Raw genomic sequence first — 8,905 nt, 5'->3', positions numbered from 1 at the left:
TTTGGCAGAGAGGAGGAAGAAGAAAGGGGTTAGGGGGGCGCAATGGGGTAGGGTTCGCGTCACAGGGGGTTAATAAATTTAAATCCCACGCGGTCGCGTGGCTGGGGTGGAATGGGGGTCGACGCGATCACGTGAGTGATGTGATTGCATGGAATGGGTAAATAATGAATGATGCGATCGCATGAGGCAGGCGATCGCGTCGCTGGAAATCGTGCGAAATGCACAATTCCAGCATCGTTTCAGCACAACTCTCTGTCTCCTCTGGGGTGTTGTGCAATCCATGCGACAAAATCGCATCGCTCACGCTGTCGCGTGGAATTGGTGTTGTGCAAGTGACGCGATCGTGTCTTTTTGTGCGAAACGCACAACAGTCGCACGATTCCAGCCCAACTTTCTGGGCGTTGGATACTTACGCCGATTTCCAGGTCACGCGGCCGCGTTAATGACGCGGACGCGTAGGGGTTATTTTTCGCAACTAATGTGATCGCATGAGTGATGCGGTCGCATCGCACGCCCTTTCTCTCTTTTTTTTATATATGCAGGTATGCAGGTATGCAATTATGCAGTATGCAATGCGAATGAATAACATTCAGGTTCAATTGAAAAGGAAAACAAAAAGAAACTAGTAAAGAAATGACCATACCATGGTGGGTTGTCTCCCACCTAGCACTTTTAGTTAACATCCTTAAGTTGGACATTGGATGAGCTTCCTGTTATGGCGGCTTGTGCTTAAATTCATCCAGAAATCTCTACCAATGTTTGGAATGCCAATAGCCTCCGGGGTCCCAAACTAGGCACGTAAAGCTTCTGAGCAGCTTCAAACAGATTCTCAGGCTCCCGGGGTGACGAATGTCAGAATAGATCCCAGGATCCCAAACTTTGCTTTTAAATCTGCCTCCGTCTTGATCTATATTTTCCATCCGGGCGGTTTAAAAATTAGATTCTCACCAAGGTGAGCAAATGTTTTCCGAGATCCATTTGATTGATCATGATGCCAATCCGTGCACTTCGAGTTGAAGCGTGGAACCTTATTGAACCTTGTGCACCAGCTCTGAGTGCGAGCGATTTCCCTCTTACTCTTAAAGCCGCAGAGAGCTCAAAGCTGGCCATCTGTTTCAAGCAAACCATATTCAAGTGGGAAAATAAAGCTAAAGGTTAAGGATTGTACCCATTTGAAGCTTATATTAGGTGGTAATGGCCTTGGGATAGGTGTTTCCAGTGGTTCTGTGAGTTCTACTCCCTTGTGCTCTTCTGTGAATTTCTTCACTTCCTTGCAGACTTCTTCAATTGCATCCATGTCCTGATCAAAGCCTTCTATGTCTTCCTCGTCACTTAAGTCATAAACGGGAGGTTGAGAAAAATCTACCTCCGCATCATCTTCGTATTTACTTGGGGAAGATTCTTCGATCTCAGAGAATTCACTTGTTGATGCAAGTTCACTACTGGGAGAACTTGACTTGAGATTATCATCATCAAGGAAACTTGCTTCGTGGATTATTCTGTCTAGTTCTTCATAAAAGACTTGCTTTGGGAGTTGTGCACTATCCTCCTTAGCATCAATTGTAACGTTTTTGACAGAATTCTCCATAACTCTGGATTCCCATGGAAGTTCAGCGACTCCTAAGTCTTCAACCAACTCTTCTTTGTTTACAATGACAACTTCCTCTACTTGTTCCAGTACGAAGTCATGCCCTGTTCTGTCCACTGGAGTTTCTAGTATCTCCTTCATGCTACGTGATGCCAGGGCATCTTGGCCAGTTTCACTGACCTTTTCTTTACTGTTTTTAGGGTAGTTTCATGCATTTCTTTAGGAAATAAGCTAGTTTTGGGTAGATATTCACCTACACCTTGATTCAAGCATACATTGTGCATTTTACATTATTTCATGAGGATTTTGCATGAATTTAGTGACAAATTGTATGCTGCATTACCCATGACTTGGACTAGAACTTTGATGCACTCTGTTGCTTAATTTCAGGACCAAAGGAAGCAAGGAAAGGGAGGTAACTAAAAGCCATCATTGCCCATGTTAAGAGTCACGTTAACTAAGTTAACGTGCACTCTAACGTGGAGAACGGAAGTTGAGCCAACGTTAGTGACACTTAACATTGTCACTAACGTTGGCAAATACTCATGAGTGGCCACGTTAGAGCCCACGTTAACCTAGTTAACGTGGCCTCTAACGTTAAAGGGGGAAGAGAAGCCAACGTTAGTGACATTCAACATTGTCACTAACGTTGGCCTAAGGATGCAACAGACAACGTTAACTTCCACATTAACTTGGTTAATGTGGGAGCTAACGTAAGAAGTGAGAGTTGTCGACAACGTTAGTGACACTCAACATCGTCACTAACGTTGGAAGCAACCACACAACCCCCAAGGAGACACGTTAACTTAGTTAATGTGGAAGCTAACGATGAGGAATGAATGATGAGCCAACGTTAGTGACACTCAACATTGTCACTAATGTTGGAATGGCTAAGAATGACCATGCTAGAAGCCACGTTAACCTAGTTAACGTGGACTCTAACGTGAGATCTAGGGGCACATTGGAATGTTAGTGACAATGTTAAGTGTCACTAACGTTCTTGAAGTTTGGCAAGGCCATGTTAGAAGCCACGTTAACCTAGTTAACGTGGACTCTAACGTGAGATCTAGGGACACATTGGAACATTAGTGACAATGTTGAGTGTCACTAACGTTCTCGAAGGTTGGCAAGGCCACGTTAGAAGCCACGTTAACCTAGTTACCGTGGGCTCTAACGTGAGGCAAAGGGATACATTGGAACGTTAGTAAAAATGTTAAGTGTCACTAACGTTCTCGAACTTATACTTTCACTAAATGTTAACACCCCTAACGCCCTGAGCTAAAGTCTCTGCTCACTTAGCACTTTCTCTCTGCAAGTAAAGCTAAGCCCAAATGAAGAAAAGAACTGCTTCAAACTCAGGATCCAAAGGCCCAAGACTTGAAGAGCAAACTAGAAGCTGAGAAGAGTAGTATATATAGGAGTAGCTTTGAATTGTTAGAGAGTCCTGGAAGTGGGAAAAAGGGAATTACTCTCTGTATTTTACTTTCTCTGCAATTTCTAGTTCTATGATGTATTCTCCATCTTTATTTTCATTTTTTAGAGCTATGAACAACTAAACCCCTTTCATTGGGTTAGGGAGCTCTGTTGTAATTTGATGGATCAATACTAATTTTCATTGTTCTTCTTCTATCTTTTCTCTTGATTTTACTTGAAAGCTTTCGATCTTTATCCAATTGAGTAGTTATCTTGGAAGAGAAGCTATTCAAACTTGGATCTCTTTTGAACCATGAAAGAGGAATGAAGAGATCAAGCTAGAATTGTTTTCTCATGCTGGACCAAATTGGGTTTGGATGGGTATGTGACTATAACCCTCTCAATACTTGATTTGGGAAATGCATGTGGTATAATCAGTGACCATACTTCATCTCTTCTCATGAGCAATTGAGCAAGGAATTGGCTATTGATCAAGATTTGAGAGATTGAATTGCAAGAAATTATAATTCAATCACTTAAGATTTCCAAGGAGATCAATGAGTGCATTGATTGAGGAAGAGATGAAAATGAACTTGATCCAGAGAATTGCAACATCTCCTAAGCCCAATGAACTCCCCATCTCTGATCTACCCATTCTCTTTAATTTTTGCCATTTACTTTTATGAGCAAATCCCCCATTCCCATTTACAATTCTGCAATTTATTTTCAGTCATTTACTTCCAGTCCTTTAATTCTAGCATTTACTTTTATGTTATTTACATTCCCGCCATTTTATTTTCTGCAACTCTCAACCCAAATTCTGGATTCGCTCAACTAGAACATTCTTCTAATTAAAGTTGCTTGATCAATCAATCCCTGTGGGATTCGACCTCACTCTATTTTGAGTTTTTACTTGACGACAAATTCGGTACACTTGCCGAAAGGAGATTTGTTGAGAGACAAGTTTTCCGCGCATCAAGTTTATGGCGCCGTTGCCGGGGATTGATTGTGCATCAACAATGATTAAATTGGAAGATCACTAGATTGAGCATTTTTATTTTTGTGAATTTCATTTTCTGTTTGAGTGATTTACTTTTTGTTTTTGTTAAACTTCTTCCCTTCCCCCTCTACTCTTTTGTTTTTCTTTGTTATTTTCAATTCTGTTTGCTAACCCACTAACTGTTTGATATATTGCATCACCCACAACTAATAGTAATTCTGACACAAATACTTTCTGCACCTATCCTTTCTTGCTTGCACTTGATGGTTGTATGACAGGAAGAAGAAGGGAGGCTTCAACTTCCTTCGATTCTGAACCTGAGAGGACCTTCCTTAGATTAAGGAGGGAAGCAAGAGGAAAGAAAGTGGTTGGTGCTGAGGAAGAAGAGGAATTCTTTGAAACAAACATGGAAGACAACATGGAAAACCATCATGAAGAAGAGGATCACAACTATGGGGAAGGAGGTAGAGCAAATCATGCTGGGGAGGATAGAAGAGTTTTGGGCTCTTACATCAATCCGAACCCAGGCAATTGTGGAAGTAGCATCCAAAAGCCAACAATCCATGCCAACAACTTTGAACTTAAACCACAACTCATCACCCTTGTTTAGAACAACTGTTCGTTTGGAGGAGGTGTTCAAGAAGACCCCAATCAACATTTGACCACCTTCCTGAGAATATGTGACACAGTGAAGTCTAATGGTGTTCACCCTAATGCCTATAGACTGCTCCTATTTCCATTCTCACTTAGGGACAAAGCAGCCAAGTGGCTGGAATCTTTCCCAAGGGAAAGCTTGACAACTTGGGAAGACGTGGTGAACAAATTCTTAGCAAGATTTTACCCTCCTCAACAAATCAATAGGCTGAAAGCTAAGGTCCAAACTTTCAGGCAACAAGATGGTGAGACTCTATATGAAGCATGGGAGAGGTTCAAGGACTTAACGAGGAGGTGTCCACCTGACATGTTCAACGAATGGGTGCAGCTGCACATTTTCTATGAAGGACTCTCTTATGAGTCAAAGAAGGCCGTAGACCATTCATCCAGAGGATCTTTGAACAAGATGAAGACTATTGAGGAAGCCATAGATGTTATTGAAACAGTAGTAGAGAACGAATACTTCTATGCTTCCGAAAGAGGGAACACAAGAGGAGTAATGGAGGTAAATAATGTAGATGCTCTGTTGACCCAAAACAAGCTCATTACCCAGCAGCTGGCTGACCTCACCAAGAAGATGGAGATGAACCAAGTAGCAGCAATCTCCACTTCATCAACAACCCAAGAAGGAGTGAATGAAGAAGCAGAGGGGAGTCAGGAGCAAGCCAACTATATTGGGAATTCACCAAGGAAAAACTATGATCCATACTCCAAGACCTACAACCCTGGATAGAGAAACCACCCAAACTTTGGGTGGAGAAGTGAGCAAGATCAAAACCAAGACCAGAGACGTTACAACTCCAACAACAATGTAGCTCATCAGCAGTTCACACAGAGGACATCTCAACACCCTCACAACAACACTTCTCCACACGCCTAACAAAACCAAAATAGCACATCTGCTCCGAATCACTCATCAATTGATGACAAGCTCTCTAAGATTGAAGCCTTACTTGAAGGAATATGCCAAGAGATTCAAGAAAATAAGGTGTTCAAAGAGGAGGTGCGAGCCAATATTAAGAACCAGGGAGAGACTATCAGGAAGCTGGAATTCCAGGTGGGATATTTAGCTGAGAAGATTCCCAAACCTACTGATAGCTTCCCAAGTGACACGGAGAAAAACCCTAAAATAGAAGCAAAGAAAGTAAGATGGGAAGATTACAAAATGGTCACTGCGAGTGATCAAGAGACTGAAGACAAGCAAGGCAAACTTTGCAAACAACCTGAAGACAACTCAACAAAGGAGGAGGATAGAGATCGCCAAGAACCAGAAATCTCACAACAAGAGCTGCTGAAGCTCTATGCACCCTTCCCTCAAATGCTCAATGGTGTTGTGGGAAAAAGAATATACTCAAGGTTCCTAGACTTGTTTGCATCTCTGCATGTAAACATACCATTCATCAAGGCAATTCAACAAATGCCTGCATTCATCAAGTATATGAAAGAACTTCTTCCCAGGAAAAGATCACTCAAAGGAGGCCAGACTATAGTGATGAACAAGGAATGTAGTGCCCTTATTCAACCTGAGCTACCTTCAAAAAGAAGAGACCCAGGGAGTTTTCACATCCCTTGTGCCATAGGTGAAACTATGTTCGATAGAGCACTATGTGATTTGGGGGCTAGCATCAACTTACTGCCCTTATCCCTGGCGAAGAGGCTGCAGATCAATGAGATAATACCCACAGATGTAATCATCAGACTGGCTGACAAAACTCAAAAGCAAGCAATAGGAGTGGTGGAAAATGTGTTGCTAAAGGTTGGGAAATACTTTCTCCCAACAGACTTTGTCATCCTGGACATGGAAGAGAGTCACACTCATCCAATCATATTGGGAAGACCATTCCTAGCTACGGCTAGAGCACTTATCGATGTAGAGAAAGGGGAGCTAATATTGAGAATCCATGATGAACGACTCAGCTTCAATGTTTTCAAACTCTCACAAGAAACAGATCAAGAGGACAAGGAAACAAGCACTGAAGCACAACCAGTTCATTCTGAGATCCCCTTAATAGATAAACAAGGAAAACAGCAATTGCCACAACTCAAGAAAAAGTTGGAGGAACCTAAACCTCTAGAGGCAGGTGAAGACAGCATCACAACTCCTTGGAAAAAAGAGGTCACCAAGGGGAAGGCAACCTCAAAAGAAACAAAGAAGAAGGTACCAAGGAGATGGAGGAACAAGAAAATCCCTACGGAAGACTTCTCTCTAGGGGATAGAGTTGTCTCAGCTTACTTCCCAGATATTCCCCCTAATCTCCCCACTGTACCATCTCAGTTACCCAAGGTCTTCACTATCAACAGAGTTCTTTCCCTGGAACATGTGGAGATCATTGATCCAACCAATGAATATAAGTCCACAGCAAGAGGGGAGGACTTTAAGCACTACCAACCACCCTGATGAAGGAAAAACGTCAAGCTAGTGACGCTAAAGAAGCGCTTCATGGGAGGCAAACCATGTTTTATATGTTTTTAAAATAATGAATAAATCAATGTTTATGAATTTCAACCCAAACTTGACAAACACTTGGTGAAATCTTTATCATGCAGTATATAGTGAAGAACAAGTTTGGTGTTCAAAGCAAACCAAGATGCATGCTAGTCTTGGGAGCTTTGAACAAAACTTTTCATCATATTGCTTCAAACTAAGTTTGGTGTCACCCCATGGTGCCACCAAAATGCATATAAGGACCCACCAATAGTTAGTTAGTTAGTTGGAATTCATAAATAAACAATCAAATCCTTTCTTCCCTTTTATTAATATTAGCCGTAAAGTTCATATGGTCATTTTAATATCTTTTCTTACTTTTCTTAGTTTGTCTTTATAGGAAAAGAAAAGGAGCATTAAAAGGGATAGATTGGACAACCAAACAAAGAAGGTTCGGACACCACAAAAGGAGGGGCTACACACTTGTTCTAAAAAGGGAATACATCGAAAAATGTTGCCATGCAACATTGAAAAAATGGCACCCCTAGAAGACCGAGCAATCCCCATCATAAAGTGATGATCCTTGTCTTCTAGCCATGCATAACCCCAACTGTCCATCAAGTGACCACTTCATCAATCTACACCCTCCATTCTCTCACAACTTCTCTATATAAACGACCCTTGTCCGTACCACCCTTCATTGTCATCACACACCCTTCACCACTCTTCTTTTCGGTACAAGACACCCTCTATCCGATTATAAACATTCCTCCCCTCACTCTCTTCATTGCCATAAAACCCTAAACAACCAAAAGTCTCCAAAACCTTACCACCTTCACATATTAACTATCATTCATGGCGTCTTCGGGTTCTAAAAGAAGGAAGGGAAAGGAACCCATGGAAGAACACCCATATGATGAAAGGAGATTTAGAAGCTTGCATCATGTATTGCAATACGGGTGGATGGTTGATAAGGAAATCATTTATGAGCTGGGATTTCAAGTTACAAAGACTGAGTGCCCCGAAATCACAGAGAAGATAGAAAGGAGAAGATGGGAGCTCCTCACTGACCCGGTCATTAAGGTGAATGCAAATCTCATAAGAAAATTTTATGCAAATGCGGTTCGATATGATAAGAAGGATGAGTCTTACACAAGCTTTGTGAGAGGAAAGATGGTGGACTTTGGTCCCATGAGTGTCATGAGGGCATTGAAGCTACGGTCTATACAATTTGAAGAAGAAAGCTATCACTCAAGATTGGACAACCCCAATTATGACCAGATTCTGCAAGATATTTGTGTACCAGGAGCTGACTGGGAAAGGGGTGCGGGAAATAACCCAAAGTTCATCAAGAGAACAAATCTCACTCCTGAAGCCAAGGGGTGGTTTGAGCTAGTGAGAAGGTCTATTCTCCCAGATGCAAACAACTCGGAGGTGAATGTCAAGAGAGCCACAATGGTGCACTGTATACTGAAGGGAGGATAAATTAAGGTTCATGAACTCATAGCTGAAGGTATTGGAAAGATGGCAGAGAAAAGCGACTCAAGAAGAACGTTAGGTTACCCCAGCACTATTTACCGAATATGCAAGAAAGCTGGGGTAGTTTTTGAAGATGAGAACCCCATGTGGATAAAGGAAGGCATCCCAATAACTGTACGAAGGATGAAAGCTGCAGCATCCCCTTTGCCTCAGCGGAAGGAAAGGAAGAAACAGCCCCTCAAGTAGTGGAAGGACAAGTCTTAGAGGGTCAAGCACAACAGACCTTGGACATGCACCAATTGCAGGAGGCCATTGATGGCTTGTCTAGACAATATTTGGAAAGCCA

At 42.1% G+C, this 8,905-nt stretch overlaps 1 non-coding gene across 1 annotated transcript; it reads right to left on the bottom strand.

Moving 5' to 3' along the window:
* Positions 1–4,860: 4,860 nt before the first annotated feature.
* On the bottom strand, positions 4,861–4,964 carry LOC148571438 (small nucleolar RNA R71). Its single transcript, XR_015907779.1, has one exon. It is a non-coding gene; the product is annotated as a small nucleolar RNA R71 (small nucleolar RNA).
* Between the last annotated feature and the right edge of the window lie 3,941 nt (positions 4,965–8,905).

This window comes from Arachis ipaensis, chromosome B3, assembly GCF_059453495.1.
Source record: "Arachis ipaensis isolate K30076 ecotype BB chromosome B3, ASM5945349v1, whole genome shotgun sequence".
NCBI lineage: Eukaryota > Viridiplantae > Streptophyta > Magnoliopsida > Fabales > Fabaceae > Arachis > Arachis ipaensis.
The sequence above is the reverse complement of the archived record's forward strand: the minus strand, read 5'-3'. Positions and strand labels throughout refer to the sequence as shown.